The sequence below is a fragment of the Tachyglossus aculeatus genome, chromosome 17 (genome assembly GCF_015852505.1).
Source record: "Tachyglossus aculeatus isolate mTacAcu1 chromosome 17, mTacAcu1.pri, whole genome shotgun sequence".
Lineage (NCBI taxonomy): Eukaryota > Metazoa > Chordata > Mammalia > Monotremata > Tachyglossidae > Tachyglossus > Tachyglossus aculeatus.
The window spans coordinates 33,925,425-33,942,773 of record NC_052082.1 but is presented as its reverse complement, the minus strand read 5'-3'; positions in this window follow the sequence as shown (position 1 = coordinate 33,942,773).

Genomic DNA, 17,349 nt, shown 5'->3' with positions numbered 1-17,349 from the left:
ACCTTGCCCCCTCCTATCTCACCTCACTACTCTCCTAATACAACCCAGTCTGCACATTCTACTCCTCTAAATGCCAACCTACTCACTCAATCTTATCTATCTCACCACCTCTTGCCTGTGTCCTGAAATGCCCTGTTTTCATATCTGACAGTTACTCTTCCCATTTTAAAGCCTTACTGAAGGCAAATCTCCTCCAAGGAGTGCCTTAGCTCTCATTTTCTCTTCTCCCACTCCCTTCACCATTACCTTGACTTGCTTCCTTTACTCACCCCCCACCAATACCACAGGCACTTATGTATATATCTCTAATCTATTTATATTAGTGTCTGCCTCTCCCTCTAGACTGTAAGCTCGTTGTGGGCAGGGAATGTGTCTGTTATATTGCTGTGTTGTACTCTCCCAAGGGCTCTGTGCACAGTAAGCACTCAATAAATATGATCAGTTGATTGATACTAAGCGCTGGGGAGAGTACGATACAACGGAGTTCCCTGCCCACAAATGAGCTTACAGTTTAGAGGGGAAGATAGACATTAAAGTAAACAGTTGATTATATAATTTATAAACATTTACTAAATTCACCCCAAATAGAATGCTGCCAGAAATACATTTGCATATTGCATCCAGATCTATAAGGTGAGTATGGACTACCTAATAGATTTTTGAGCTGGGAAAGACTAATTAATTCCTAGTAAGGTAACCTTTGTGAGTTCCCCAACTAAGCCTAAGCCTAAGGAGGATTTTCCTAATGCCAAGTCAAATGGCAAAGGAGATTATTTTCGTAGAGCAGCAAAAGATAATATATCAATGCCCCATAAGTAATCCAATTTACTGATGCTATGTTTGGAAAGGGACAGCAAGGATTAAAGCTACTTAGCACTCCAGGGATCAGTTTATACTCTCAACTCTCTGACTATGATCTCGTAGAGCAAGCCCAATACCTGCCTTTCTGTTAGACTGTGAGCCCTGTTTGGGTCAGGGACTGTTTGATCTAATTATCTGTATCTACCGCAATGCCTGGAAAATAGTAAGCACTTAAACACATTATCCTTACCATCATTATTAATATTATTTTGTAGGATTTACAGGTATACTCATGATCCTAATTCAATCAGTATGGCTAACCAGATAAGTGGAGTGGAATCTGTGGCAAATCAAGATTGAAAGAATGGAAAAGAACTAAATTTAAGACAGGTGGGAGTGTTAGATCTGGGTTGGATTGTGACTTCATATACTTGGCAGAGGAGTCTGATCAGGGCCAATTTAATGTTGATAATCAATCAGTGGTATTTATTGAGATCTTACTGTGTACAGAGCACTGATCTAAGCACTTCAAAGAGTACAATATGAAAGAATTAGCAGACATTTCCTGCCCATAACGAGTTAGTCTAGAGGGAGAGACAGACAGTTAATATGGATAAAGATTAATCTTTAGTCTCTAGGGGATGCACACTCACAGTCAATGATAATTATTGAGCACTTACTACATACAGAGCACTATACTAAGCACTTGGGAGAGTACAATACAACCTCATGTTTGACAAAAAAAATCACACCAGAAATCTTAGTCATTGGGAATCAATGGGCTATGAGCACTGATGATTCATAAATACCACTTCAACATTCTTGGATAGAAAATTCTATATTATGGCTATGACTTTCCCTAGCAGAGCACTTTTCAGCCTTGGCTACTTGTCTTTGTATTCTAAGTACTGAAAGGCCGCAAAAACACAAATATAGAGAATCTTATGTTTCTCTCTGTTCTCTGTTCAAAATGGCTCAAGTGAGTTTGGAGTGGGAAGAAATCATTGTGGGAAAACGTGTCCTAGTGGAAAGAGCACAGGCCCGGGGGTCAGAAGGACCTGGGTTCTAATTTGGTCTCCACTACTTGTCTGCTGTGTGATCTTGTGCAAGTCACTTAACTTCTCTGTACCTAATGGGAATTAAGACTGTGAGCTCCATGTAGGTCATTGACTGTGTCCAACCTGATTAGCCTGTACCTCCCCCAGCACTTAGTACAATGCCTGGCACATAGTAAGAGCTTAACTACTGCTAAAACACACAGCTCACACACAACATCCATTAAAAAGTGAGCAGAGAACATGTTAACCAGTTTTGTTATATTGTATACTCCCAAGCATTTAGTACAGTAGGCACTCAACAAATTTGATTGTGTGTAACAAGCAGCCGCTACCTCAGCCTCATTATATTGTAGCCAGAGAAGAAGGGTGGTCCTCTGTTAGACACTGCACTACAGCCAATGTTTGGCATTTGGGATTAGTCTGGGAAGGCCTCTAAAAAGAGGGATTAGTCTGGGAAGGCCTCTTGGAGGAGGTGAGCCTTCACTAGGGCTTTGAAGTGGGGAGAGGGTGGGAAAGAGTGATTGTTTGGCAGATTTGAGGAGGGAGGGCACTCCAGGTCAGAGGTAGGACGTGGGTCAGGGGTCGACAACGGGACACACAAGATCGAGGCACATCATCATCAATCGTATTTATTGAGCGCTTACTATGTGCAGAGCACTGTACTAAGCACTTGGGAAGTACAAATTGGCAACATATAGAGACAGTCCCTACCCAACAGTGGGCTCACAGTCTAAAAGGGGGAGACAGAGAACAAAACCAAACATACTAACAAAATAAAATCAATAGAATAGATATGTACAAGTAAAATAAATAAATAAATAGAGTAATAAATATGTACAAACATATATCCATATATACAGGTGCTGTGGGGAAGGGAAGGAGGTAAGATGGGGGGGATGGAGAGGGGGACAAGGGGGAGAGGAGAGGGACAAGGCACAGTGAGGTTAAGACCAGAGGAGCAGAGTGTGTGGGCTGGAATGTAGAAGGAGAGAAGGGAGATGAGGTAAGAAGGGGCAAGGTGATGGAGAACTTTGAAGACAACAGTAAGGAGTTTGTTTGATACGGAGGTTGATTGGCAACCCCTGGAGATTTGAGGAGGGGGCTGGGGGTGATGACATGCCCAGAACATTTCTGTAGAAAGATAATGCGGGCAGCAGAGTGAAGTGTGGAGAGACAGGAGGTTGAGAGGTCAGAAAGGTGATAGCGTAGCAATGTTTGTAACAATACTTACACTTTCAAATGCAGAAGAAACAGAGGACTGGCTGAAAGGCAGTTTATATTTAAGACATAACAATAATAATAATAATAATGGCATTTATTAAGTACTTACTATGCACAAAGCACTGTTCCAAGCGCTGGGGAGGTTACAAGGTGATCAGGTTGTCCCACGTGGTGCTCACAGTCATAATCTCCATTTTACAGATGAGGTAACAGGCACAGAGAAGTTAAGTGACTGGCCCAAAGTCACGCAGCTGACAATTGGAGGAGCCGGGATTTGAACCCATGACCTATGACTCCAAAGCCCGTGCTCTTTCCAATGAGCCACACTCCTATCATCAGAAGCCCCTACTTTTATTGTCAATATTTTTTAAGCATAAAAAGGATTTCCTCCAGCCTTGTAGGAAACACTTCCCTGATATGAACTGCTCATTATCATCTGTGAGCTATCTAACAGTAGAATAAAGTGTCCTAAATGTAGAACAATAAAGCACTGCAGGGATGTTGACATTTGTTAGGCTTGAGACCTAAATGAAGAAAACCTTCCAAATCATTTTATGAAATCAAACCTAATTTGTGTTTTATTATTTTTTCCTCTGATGGTTATTGGAAAATTAACTCATTTTTAAATAGGAAGTTCCTTAAGGTGTCATCCTCAAAACTTTTATTACTTTCTAACTGCCGGGTATAGGCAAGATAAAACTTTTTTTTTCAATTGTGGTTTGTTAAGTACTTAGTAAGTGCTAGGGATTGTACTAAACATTGCGGTAGGTACAAGCTAATCAAGTTGGCCATAGTCCCTGTTTCACATGGGGCTCACAGTCTAAGTTACTTTAACACTATCATTGTAACTTCCCTCTTCCACCAGGTTATAGACCAAGGAAGCTAGGAGTGCAAGTTAGACATTCTTGAAAATTAGACTTGGATATATATCTACTTCCTGAGGAATAGGCATGGAATATCAAGATTTCATTCATTCAGTCGTACTTATTGAGCACTTACTGTGTGCAGAGTACTATACTAAGCACTTGGAAATTATAATTCAGCAACAGATAGAGACAATCCCTACCCAACAATGGACTCACAGTCTAGAAAGGGGGAGGCAGACAACAACAAAACAAGTCGAAAGGCATCAAGAACATCAAAATAAATAGAATTATAGCTATGTACACATTAATAAAATAAATAGAATAAATATGCACATATATAAAAACAAGTGCTGTGAGGCAGAGAGGGGGAGAGGAGCAGAGGAAAAGGGGGGCTCAGTCTGGGAAGGCCTCCTGGAGGAGATGAACTTTCAGGAGGGCTTAATGGTAATCCTGATTTCCACCACACCACTCTGAAGAGAAACTGAGGCACAGAGAAGTTAATGATTTGCCCAAGGTCATCCAACAGGAAAATGGAGCATCTGGGATTCATTCAGTTGTTTTTACTGGGTGCTTATTGTGTGCAAAGCACTGTACTAAGCACTTAGGAGAGAACACTGCAGCAGTATACAATCACATTCCCTGTCCACAACAACTTTGGCTCCTTCCACTAAACACTTCTGTTAGTCCACAATGAAAGACCTCAATATGATTATTGTCATCCCCCAGCCTCACAACTAGCTAGCTCAAATTGCTTTAGTCTTTCTTTATGAAATAGGAGAATACAGGAGAGCTTGTGCAGTGTATATAGTGGAAAGGTTACAGTTCTCAGTAGATAAGTCTTGGTATTAGCTCCAGATCCCACAGTGATACTGAGAAGAAGCCCATTAAAAGCGCATCTTTTTTCCTGCTACCTCTTTAGAAAATATGCCATTGTTTAGAAACTGAAATTGCAAACTTATCTGCTCTTGGGAAGTCTGCCCTAGAGCTTAATGTATCTATGAAATTTGATCCAATCCAAGACAAAACCTGAAATATCTGAAGGGGAAAAAAGTCAACAGGATGTATTTGTGCCAAAATGATTTCTAGAGAAAACAATCCACAACAGAGTTTTGAAAGACTGACTTCTGCCCATCAATTGTAGGTTTAATCTGTCCAATTCTCTCAGCCTACTTGCTCTTTTGCCAAAACCAGGAGCTCAGAATATCCTAAGAGAAACCTATGCTAAGGGAAATTAGGCCTAAAGATAATGTGAAGGGAAAGACATGTTTGATTTTAACAATATCTTTCACTTAAAAAAATGATTCAATCATATATGGAAATCTGAGAACAATAGTGGCATTTGCTCACTGCCTAGTCCGCTGTTGGGTAGGGACCGTCTCTATAAGTTGCTAACTTGTACTTCCCAAGCGCTTAGTACAGTGCTCTGCACACAGTAAGTGCTCAATAAATACGATTGAATGAATGAATGAATATGCCAAACCCTACACTAAGCACAGAAGAAAAGAATCCAATTGGAAACAGTCTCAACCCCACATGGGGCTTATAGTCTGAGGGAGAACAGCTATGTAACTCATTTACAGATGAGGAATGTGCAGAGATGTTAAGTGAATTGCCCAAGGTCATACTTCAGGAAGTGGCAGAGCTGGGATTAGAACCCAGGTCCTCTGAGTCATTCAAATTTATTGAGCACTTTGTGCAAAGCACTGTACTAAGTGCTCAATTCACAGGCCAGTACTTTTTCCACTAGGTGACTCTGCCAGGGAAATCCTGTCCATGGCTCCGGAGCCAGTATGATCCCTTCTCAGGTCAATCAACCAATCAGTAATGGTTATTCAATCAATCGTATTTATTGAGCGCTTACTGTGTGCAGAGCACTAAGTGCTTACTGTGTGCATAGTGCTTTGCTAAGCACTTGGGAGAGCACAATACAGAGTAGGTAGACATGATCCCTGTACGCAAGAAGCTGACTGAATACAAAGGATAATATAATCTACAGGTCTCTGAACACGGCATTAGGCCACACTGTTCCCCAGAAAAGTAACTTAAAGCAATAAAATAAGTTAGTGGTTCATCAAGAAATAGAGGGTTACCTGAGACCCAATCCAACATGCTCTGTATTAGTCTAATATACTCCTGCTTTCTCTTTATCAATCATATTTATTGAGCACAGAGCACTGTACTAAGCACTTGGGAGAGTACACTATAACAGAGTTGGTGGACATGTTCCCTGTCACTATGAGCTTACAGTCTAGAGGGGGAGACAGGCATGAACATGAATAAATAAATTATGGATATATAAATAAGGGTTGTGGGGCTGGGCAGGGGGGTAAAGGGAAGAAAGGCAAGCACTAGATGTAGGGTGTGAATCCGCGACCCTGAGATTGAGTCTCGTGTTCTACCAATTGTGCTATCTGGGCACATAATCACTAACAACTAGGCACATACAGCACTGAAGTGGTAGAAAAGGATCTAAAACAGTGCCATGTACAAAAAAAAAAAAGCCTTCACTGACTTGAAAAGGCTTTGGGCTCTGATTTTTATTCATTTATTATTTTAGATAACTGCATCATTCTGCTTGCTGACCTCCCAACCGCCGGTCTCTCCCCACTCCAGTTCATACTTCACTCTGCCCCCCGATCATCTTTCTTCAAAAACATAAAGGATATGGTCACACCGCCCCCCTCAAAAATATGCAGTGGTTGCCTATCCACCTCAGTATCCAAAAAAACCAAAACCAAACCAAAGAAAACCAAACCACTCCTCACCATTGGCTTTAAAGCACTCCATCATCTTTCCCCCTCCTACCTCACCTCTCCTTCTACAGACCAGCCCACATTCTTCACTCTTCTAGTGCTAACCTTCTCAATATGCCTCGATCTCACCGCTAATTCCTGGCCCACATGCTGCCTCTGGCCTGGACATCCTCCCTTCTCAAATCTGACAGACAATTACTCTCCCCTGCCTTCAAAGCACATCTCCAAAAGGCCTTCCCAAATTAAGCCCCACTTTTCCAAATCTCCCACTCCCTTCTGTGTCAACCTGACTTGCTCTTCCCGCCCCCCCATATATATATATATATATATATATATATATATATATACATATATATATATATATATATATACATACACATACACACACATATATATACATACACATATATACATATATATATATACACATACATATATATCTGTCATTTTATTTATTGGTATCACTGTGTCTCGCCCCTCTATACTGTGAGCTTGTTGTGGACAGGAAATTTCACTGTTTATTGTTATGTTGTACTTTCCCAGGCAGTACACTGCTCTCCACACAGTAGGCACTTAAGTATGACAATGAATTTTTCATTACTGTTTCCCTTTCAATTCTTTACCGAAAACATTTTTCTGAAGAAATTTAAAGTCTGTTGATGCATTAGGCATTCAAGGCCATAGATCGTCATTCTTCATTGCACTTGCTGCATCTTTACCCCAGGTAACACATTTTCCACTGTACATATTTACTGACTATTCACCCTTCTCATTGCCTATGGTTGAAATCAATCGAAAGTTGCTATTTATTGAGTGCCTTCTGGGTGCAGAGCACTGTATGAACTGCCATGCCCATCCGCCAAGCTAGCTCTCTTCCTCCCTTCAAGGCCCTACTGAGAGCTCACCTCCTCCAGGAGGCCCTCCCAGACTGAGCCCCTTCCTTCCTCTCCCCCTCGTTCCCCTCTCCATCCCCCTCATCTTACCTCCTTCCCTTCCCCACAGCACCTGTATATATGTTTGTACATTTATTTTACTTGTACATCTCTATTCTATTTATTTTATTAGTATGTTTGGTTTTGTTCTCTGTCTCCCCCTTTTAGACTGTGAGCCCACTATTGGGTAGGGACTGTCTCTATATGTTGCCAACTTGTACTTCCCAAGCGCTTAGTACAGTGCTCTGCACACAGTAAGCGCTCAATACGATTGATGATGATCATCACCATCGGTATTATTATTTTTATTTACTAAACGCTTACAATCAAAACGATGGGGTCATCTCTGACCCAAAGTGACGTCAAGGACACATCTCTTCCAGAACTCCCCACCTCCATCTGCAATTGTTCTGATAATGTATTCTGTATTTTTACCAAGAAAACTCTATGAAGTGGTTTACCACTACCTCCTTCCATGCAGTAAGCTTGAATCTCCACCCTCGACTCTCTCCCATTATGCTGCTGCCTAGCCCAGAGGAATTTTGACTTGTAGCAGATTGCCTTCGACTCACTAGCCACAGGCCAAGCTAAGAAATGGAATGAGTAATGTCTATGCTTGACTCTTCCTCCCATAGTCAAGACTGGTAGAGTACTAGAAACTCTCCAGGTGCCAGAGGGGGACCATTGGGGTAATTACAAGTTAATTGGATCACAAACAATCCATGAAATGAGGCTCACAGTCTGCATAGGAAGGATATATGTTGCCAACTTGTACTTCCCATGCGCTTAGTACAGTGCTCTGCACACAGTGAGCGCTCAATAAATACAATTGAATGATGAATGAAGGAGAACAAGCGTTGTATCCCCATTTTGCGGATGGGAGATTGATGCACAGAGCAATTTAGTAACTTGCCCAAGGTTACCCAGAAGACAAGTGGCTAGATTGTAAACTCACTATGGGCAGGGAACATGCCTTCTAACTGTCATGCTGTTCTTTGCTAAGCACTTGGTACAATTCTCTGCACACAGTAAATGCTTGATTAATATCATTGATTAAGCAGACCTGGGATTAGAATCCAGTTCCTTTGACTTGCAGGTCTTTGCTTTTCCCCCACCCCCACCCCACCCCCCAAGCCATGCCGCTTCCCAAGATCTCATAGCATCCCTGCTCCGCCACAAGTCTGCTGTGTGACCTTGGGCAAGTCACTTAACTTCTCTGAGCCTCAGTTACCTCATCTGTAAAAATGGGGAGTAAGACTGTGAGCCCTACATGGGACAACTTGATCACATTGTATCCCCCAGTGCTTAGAACAGTGCTTTGCACATAGTAAGCGCTTAACAAACGCCATCATTATTATTATTATTATAGCAAAAACTGAAAGGACCACACACACAAGGATTGTGGCTCTCAGCAGGTCCTCTTAAAGCATTCCACTGACCACACATGCCATGGTGCAGTTTGAACTTAATTTAGTAGGAGAACGGGCTTGGGAGTGAGAAGGATCTGGGTTCTAATCCTGACTCCACCACTTATTCATTCATTCAATCGTATTTATTGAGCACTTTCTGCATGCAGAGCACTGTACTAAGCACTTGGGAAGTACAAGTTGGCAACATATAGAGACGGTCCCTACCCAACAGTGGGCTCACAGTCTAGAAGGGGGAGACACAGAACAAAATAAAACAGGTGCTGTGTGACCTTGAGCAAGTCACTTATCTACTCTGTGACTGTTACCTCATCTGTAAAATGGGGGTTAAGACTGAGTCCCATCTAGGACTGTATCTAAATTGGTTAGCTTGTATCTATCCCAGCACTTAGTATAGTGGCTGGCACATAGTAAGTTCTTAGGAAATACCGTAAAAAAGCTGTAAAATGCTTGTGCCTTTTATTTCCTATACACCCCTTAGCTAAGCAAGCCCCATATCAGCTTCCTTCCATAAAAGTATCATAAACCCCTCACCGTGGCTTTCCTTTTTAGGAACGGAAGTACTTTTTGTTCTCTGAAGTTGATCCAAGAGTCCCATAAGACTTATTGGGTTTAAAGAAGACTTCCTATTTGGTGATGTTCAAAGTCATCCATTGTCCAGGAGGTCCTACTGCCTTCTTTTGGGCTTCATCTCCTATCTGGCCTCTGGAATATTCTGGACGCCAGATTCCCCTTCCATCTCCATCGGCTTAAAAGCACTCAAATCAGCTCACCCTCTCCTACCTCACCAGTCTCCTATTGTGACCCAACGCGCACACTTTGCTCACCTAATCCCAACCTAGTCACTGTACCTCAATCTTTCCTATCTTGCTGTTGACCCCTTTCTCACATCCTCCCCCTGTCCCGGAACTTCCTCCCTTTCCATATATGCTGGACTCTCATTCTCCCCACCCGCAAAGCCTTATTAAGATCACATCTCAGCCAAGAGGCCTTCCCCAATTAAGCCCTCTTTTCCCCAGCTCCCTCTCCCTTCTGCATTGCCTATGCACTTGAATCTGTGACCTTTGAACATCTGATGCTCACCCCACCCTCAGCCCCATAACACTTTGTCACGAGCCCCCGATTCATACCAGCCAGGACCTTCCTAGACTAAGGGAGCTTCAGTGACACATGGAAGTCAAACCACACCTCTGATCACCAAGGTTACCGTGAAAAGTTTTTTACTTAGCTTTTCCAACGTTCAAGGGAGTGACACACACATACTCACTCACTCCACCAAGTTTCCAATACCAGTCTGTGGTAAAAGGAGCCCATTATGCCATTGCTTTTTCTTTCTACTTCCAAGTGCTGCTCACCTGTTGCTTCTGCTGCTCCAATACTTGCTTCTCTCTTCATCCCAACATGCCTCCCCTTCCCTCTGTCGATGGGCCCCCTTACCATTTAAAATGAGGGCCTTTATCTGCCTTAGGCATCACAGCTGGGGCTCTCTGTGGCAGTCACTGATAGGACCAAGTACAACAGGGAGAGAAAGGCCCACCTCCCTCTATGCTCCACCCCCACAGACCAGCAATTACCTGTCTCAGGTCGAGCCCATCAGTGGCTTAGCAATTTATCCTTGTTGTTGTTCCCGGGACCATAAACAGTCAATAATAATGCAGTTTGCTGTGGGCTCACCACACAGTTATGTATATATCTTTAAAATTATATATTATAAATTATTTGCTTATATCAATGTCTGTCTACCCCTCTAAAATGCAGGGTTTCTGTGGGTAGGGAATGTGCCTGCCAACTCTACCAAACGATTAGTGTAGTGCTGTGCACATAGTAAGCACAGAATACCACTGATAATGATGATCTCCAATCACTTTTGCTTGATACTTCCTCATGGGCAATAAATGAAAAGCATATCAAAGTGTAGAAATTCAATTTTCATCTGCTAATTCTGTTGTATTCATTCATTTAATCGTTTTCATTGAGCACTTACTGTGTGCTTGGAAGTGTACTATATAATAATAGACATATTCACTGCACATAGTAAGCTTACTCTCCCAAGTTCTTACTACAGTGCTCTGCACATAGTAAGTGTTCAATAAATACCATTGATTGATACAAGGTGGACACAATCCCTCTCCCACATAGGGCTCAGAGTTTTAATCCCCTTCTTACTAATGAGGCAACTGAGGAACAGAGGAGTTAAGTAACTTGCTCAAGGTCACACAGCAGATAAGTGGCAGAGGCAGAATTAGCATTCAAGTCCTCTGACTCCCAAACCTGTGCTCTTTCCACTAGGACACACTACTTCTTCTCCTGCTGCCTCGTCTAACCATTAAGCCCAGGAGGCCAGACCATATCAGTTCAAAAGTCTTTGTCAGAAGCAGAGAAATACAGTGCTCTGCACACAGTATACGTTCAATAAATACAATTGAGTGAATTCACATTGCTGTTTGTGGTTGTTTTTGTTGTTAATGGTATTTGTTAAGCACTTACTATGTGCCAGGCACAGTGCTGGGGTAAATACAAGGTAATCAGGTTATACCCAATCACTGTCCCACATGGGGCTCCCACTCTTATAACCTTTTTGCAGATGAGATAACTCAGGCACAGAGAAGTGAAGTGACTTACCCAAGCAGACAAGGGGGGGAAGTCAGGATTAGAACCCAGGTCTTTCTGACTCCTGGCCCGTGCTCTATGCATTGCTTCCCCGAACCAATTTATCCTCTGAATTAGGTTCATCAGCTATGGCTGAGTGATGTTTTCTGGAGAAACTCAGCAGGAAACACACCTGAAATTATAGCAGGAATGGGATTTTCCTTCACACCAGCGGGAAGAGTTACAGCCCAGAAGTAGAGGGTTGCATCATCATCGCTATGAATATTTACGGGGAATCCGCCGGGAATTTAGCTGTTAGCCAGCCATTTGGGAAGCATATGCTGTGGTTAACAAATAAAGCACATGTTTCCTGCTCTCATGGGGCTTACATTCTAGAGAGGGAGAGGGAGAGACAGAGACAAAGAGAGAGAAAGAGAGATGTGATGATATAGGGCTTTTGATTTAATTATGCATAATTTCAAGGCCAGATTTGATTCCATTTCTGCCTACTTTCATTCACATGCAATGTCTCCTTTCATGTGCCATGAACGCATATTTTAAGAGGACTTTCCTAGTGGATACTTTGTCATTTGTCCTAAGTCGCCACTGGATATGAGTAATCTTCAGTCCAAATCTGACATTAAGCAGCATGCTGAGAAGCAGCTGAGAAGTGAATAGAGCATGGGCCCTGGAGTCAGAAGGTCATGGGTCCTAATTCCAGCTCCGCCATCTGTCTGCTGTGTGATGTTGGGCAAGTCACTTGACTTCTCTGTGCCTCAGTTACCTCATCTGTTTTATGAAGTTTGAGACTGTGAGCCCCATCTGGGACAGGGACTCTCCAACCCGATTTGCTCGTATCTACCCCAGATCTTAGTAGAGTGCCTGGCACATAGTAAGCACTTAACAAATACCATAATTATTATTATTAGTAGTCGTAGTAACAGGGATGCTCTGAAATCATGCACAGCCAGCTCATCCTCCAATAAGCCCGACCTAAAACCTTCAGGAACTTCTCCTGTTTGAATCGAGATCCTGTATACAGAGCCCTGTCCTGGGCTCTTGGGAACCTACAGTAGAATTAAAAGACCTCCAGTAGCAGTAATAAAGCTTTTAATTGAAAGTCTACCCAATACAAAGCACTAGACTGTTTAGAAAATATAACAAAAGAGCAAAACCCTGCTCCCTGTCCACAAGACGCTTTTTTACTGTATTTGTTAAGCACTTACTTTGTGCCAAATTCTGTATTAAACTCTGGGGTAGGTAGAAGATAAGTGGTTTGAACACAGTCCCTGTCCCACAGGGGGCTCATAGTCTAAATAGGAGGGAGTATGATTTAATCCCCATTTTATAGATGAGAAAGCTGAGGCATAGAGAAGCTGCATAAATTCCCCAAGGTCATCCAATAGGCAAATGGGAAAGCTAGGATTAGAACCCAAGTCCTGTGATTCCCAGGCCTGGACTCTTTCCACTAGGCAACACTGCTTCTCACTTACACACTACTGCAGAAAACACACGGATATATTCACAAAGCTGTGTCAAAGTGAATCTTTTAATTGATGGCACTTATTGCGCTCTTACTGAATGAAATTGAGTGTTCAAATATAATCTACATATATACATTATATACTATACAAACCATATGATTGTAAGATATATATATATACTATATATAACATGTCTATGTGTGATGTGCAGAAATGCTATCTATAATAGTAAAAAGGACATAGGCTTGGGAGTCAGAAGAGCTGGGTTCTACTCCTGGCTCTGCCAGTAGCCTGCTGTGTGACCTTAAGCAAGTCACTTAACTTTTCTGTACCTCAGTTTCCTCATCTTTGAAATGGGGATTCAATGCCTTTTCCCCTCCTACTTAGACTTGAATCCCTTATAGGATGAGGTTGGACATGAACTGTATCCAGATTATCTTGTATCTACCCCAGTGCTTAGCACAAGTGCATGGCATATAGTAAATGCTTAACAAGTACTGCAATTATTACTAAAATCATTGTATGCAAGCATATATATATCAATCAATGATATTTATTGAGTGCTTACTGTGAGCAGAGTACTATACTACGTGCTTAGAAGAGTACAATATCATCATCAATCGTATTTATTGAGCGCTTACTATGTGCAGAGCACTGTACTAACAGAATTGGTAAACATGTCCCCTGCCCACAATAAGCTTACAGTCTAGTCTGCATATATGCATATATTGTAGATTATATCCCTGTATACTAAATGGAGATATACTATAGATACACACACACATAAGTATGGTCTGAAGAATGGACTTAAATGAACAAATACATAAGTAGTAAGAGGCGGCTTAAGGGTGACTAAGATTTAGAGTATTCATTCATTCATTCCATTGAATTTATTGAGTGGTTGCTGTGTACAGAGCACTGTACTAAGCGCTTGGGAGAGTACTACACAACAATAAACATACACATTCTCTGCCCACTCTAATGATCAGTCGGAGGTTTGTTGGAGCTAGGAATTTAGGAGGGCACTAAAAATGGGGAGAGCTGACACCCAGAAGATTTGCTGGGAAGGGGAATTCCAGACCCCGGAGACAACATGAGCTAGGGGTCGGAGACTGGAAAGTTGAGTGGAACAGAGTGAGGAGGTGCCAAGAGGGCCCACAGGGGAGTAGCAGATGAGGAGAACTGATAATTAAGGTGCAGTGAGCTGGTGGATGTGCTTAAAGCCCATAGTATGGAGTCTTTGCTTGATGCGGAGGGGAGTTCAGGTACTGACGCCTAGCTGGCAGGCTGGATTTCGGATTTTTGAACTGCAGGTTTTCCATGTCGAACTTTCAAGTTTGATCCGTGGATGATGGAAACAGACTGGGAGACCTTGGTAGAGCTCAGAGGGTTTGCAGATCCCGGATTGGAAGAATCAACTGGATGGATTCAGGATCCCAGTTCTTGTAGTCAATTTTCAAGGCAGACCAGGGAGTCTGAGTTCTATACTCCTGGATACCAAAACACCAAAAATAAACACTTTTTACAATTACATTTTCAGAGCTAGGATTAGGATCTCCACCTAATTAGTGAGAACGGCAAAGAACTGCTGCCGGGGAACTTAATTATAACATAAAACACACAGTGGGGACTGTCACAAAAGGACTGTGGGGTCAAATGTGGATACATTGATCCAAATAAAGGATTTGTTCCTCCAAAGGAAGCAGCGTGGCTCAGTGGAAAGAACAGGGGCTTTGGAGTCAGAGGTCATGGGTTCAAATCCCAGCTCCACCAATTGTCAGCTGTGTGACTTTGGACAAGTCACTTAACTTCTCTGTGCCTCAGTTACCTCATCTGTAAAATGGGGATTAAGACTGTGAGCCCCCCGTGAGACAACCTGATCACCTTGTAACCTCCCCAATGCTTAGAACAGTGCTTTGCACATAGTAAGCGCTTAATAAATGCCATTATTATTATTATTAAGACAGAAAACCGCACCTACCATCAACAGAGACAATGGGGGAAAGAGATATAAGTTGTACATGAGAGAAGGAAAACTGATGACAATTACCAGGATGTTTGAATAATAATAATAATAATTGTGGCAACTGATAAGAGATTATTATATGCCAAGATCTGTTCTAAGCACTGGGAAAAGTACAAGGTAATCAGGTTGGACACAGTCCCTGTCCCACGTGGGGCTCACCGTCTTAATCCCCATTTTACAGATGAGGTAACTGAGGCCCAGAGAAGTGAAGTGACCTCCCCAAGGTCACACAACAGACATGTGGCGGGGCCCGGAATTAGAACCTACAGCCTCTGACTTCCATGCCCATGCTCTTTCCACGAAGGCTACACTGCTTCCGTTTGGATGGGTAAGAGGAGGAATATGGTGGTGGGAACTGCATGGAAGTGTAGAAGAGTCCAATAGGATAATTTATGGAGGAGCAAGATGTGATAAAGTGAGCTCCCAAGAGCCCAGGTTAGCTAAAACAAGAAATTCCCAGGACTCTCAGAAGGCTGAGGGAAGATGGGGATAGGGAAATCTACAGGGCCGGAGAAGAGGTACCATATCAGTCAATCAATCAATCACATTTATTGAGTGCTTACTATGTGCAGAGCACTGTATTAAGCACTTCGGAGAGTTGGTAGCTGCCTTCCTTGCTCCCAGTGAGCTGCAGGATCAAGTGTCAGTTATGACATTCCAGGATCCGCTCTGAAGCAGCATGGCCTGGTGGAAGTCAGAGGATCTGGGTTCTAATCTGCGGGATGACCTTGGGTAAGTCACATTACTTCTCTGGGTCTCAGTTCCTTCATCTCCGAAATGAGGATTCAATTCATGTTCTCCCTCCTACTTAGACTGTGAGCACAATGTGGGATCTATTGACCTTATATCTACCCAAGCACTTAATATCAATCAATCAATCGTATTTATTGAGCGCTTACTGTGTGCAGAGCACTGTACTGAGCGCTTGGGAAGTACAAGTCGGCAACACATAGAGACAGTCCCTACCCAACAGCGGGCTCACAATCTAGAAGGGGGAGACAGACAACAAAACCATATAATATAGTGCTTGGCGCATAGAAAGTGCTCAATAAATACCATAATTATTAATATTATCATTATTATCCCCCACTGGAGTACAGGCAGGAGAAATTTCTTCCAGCATGGGCATTCCCAAATAATAATACTAATAATGATGGCGTTTAGTAAGCACTTACTATATGCAAAGCACTGTTCTAAGCGCTGGGGAGGTTACAAGGTGATCAGGTTGTCCCACAGGGGGCTCACAGTCTTAATCCCCATTTTACAGATGAGGGAACTGAGGCACGGAGAAGTTAAGTGACTTGCCCAAAGTCACACAATTAATTCTGGTCTGGTTTTATCCGTAGCTTTACGTCAGAAAATAAACAGGCAAGGGCAATAGTTTAATAGAAAAAGCTAATACAAGATGGGAGCTCATTGTGGGCAGGGAATGTATCTGTTGTTGCATTGTACTCTTCCAAGTGTTTAGTACAGTGCTTTGCACACAGTAAAGGCTCAATAAATATGATTGAATGAATGAATGAATGTTCTGCCATATAGAGGCTAGTTTTTTCTTCACCTCAAAGTGAGCTGTCAAGGAAGTTTCTCACTGTCGGATTCCTATCCTGCTTTTTTCTTTCTGTGCCCACTAACATAGAAATAGACTGTTAATACAAGAGAATCTTTGTGAAGGTCCTGATTCTGTATTTCATTTTTGTAGGGAATTCAGGAATGTGTACAGTGAGTGTTTTCCTTCAGAATCAATCAATCAATCGTATTTATTGAGCACTTACTGTGTGCAGAGCACTGTACTAAGCTCTTGGGAAGTACAAGTTGGCAACATATAGAGACAGTCCCTACCCAACAGTGGGCTCACAGTCTAAAAGGGGGAGACAGAGAACAAAACCAAACATACTAACAAAATAAAATAAATACTTCAGAAGTATCTCCTGATGTGCAGCTGCACAAAGAATATACATACACTGCACCTCAATGTTGGGAATCGATCATTCAACCAATCAGTGGTATTTATTGAGCACTTACAGTGTGCAGAACACTGAACTAAGCGTTTGGGAGATTACACTACAACAGAGTTGGTAGGCACATTCCCAGCCCACGGTGAGTTTACACTCTAGAGGAGGAGCCAGACATTCCTATAAATAAATAAATTGACAGATATGTACATAAGGGCTGTGGGGCCAAGAGTAATAATA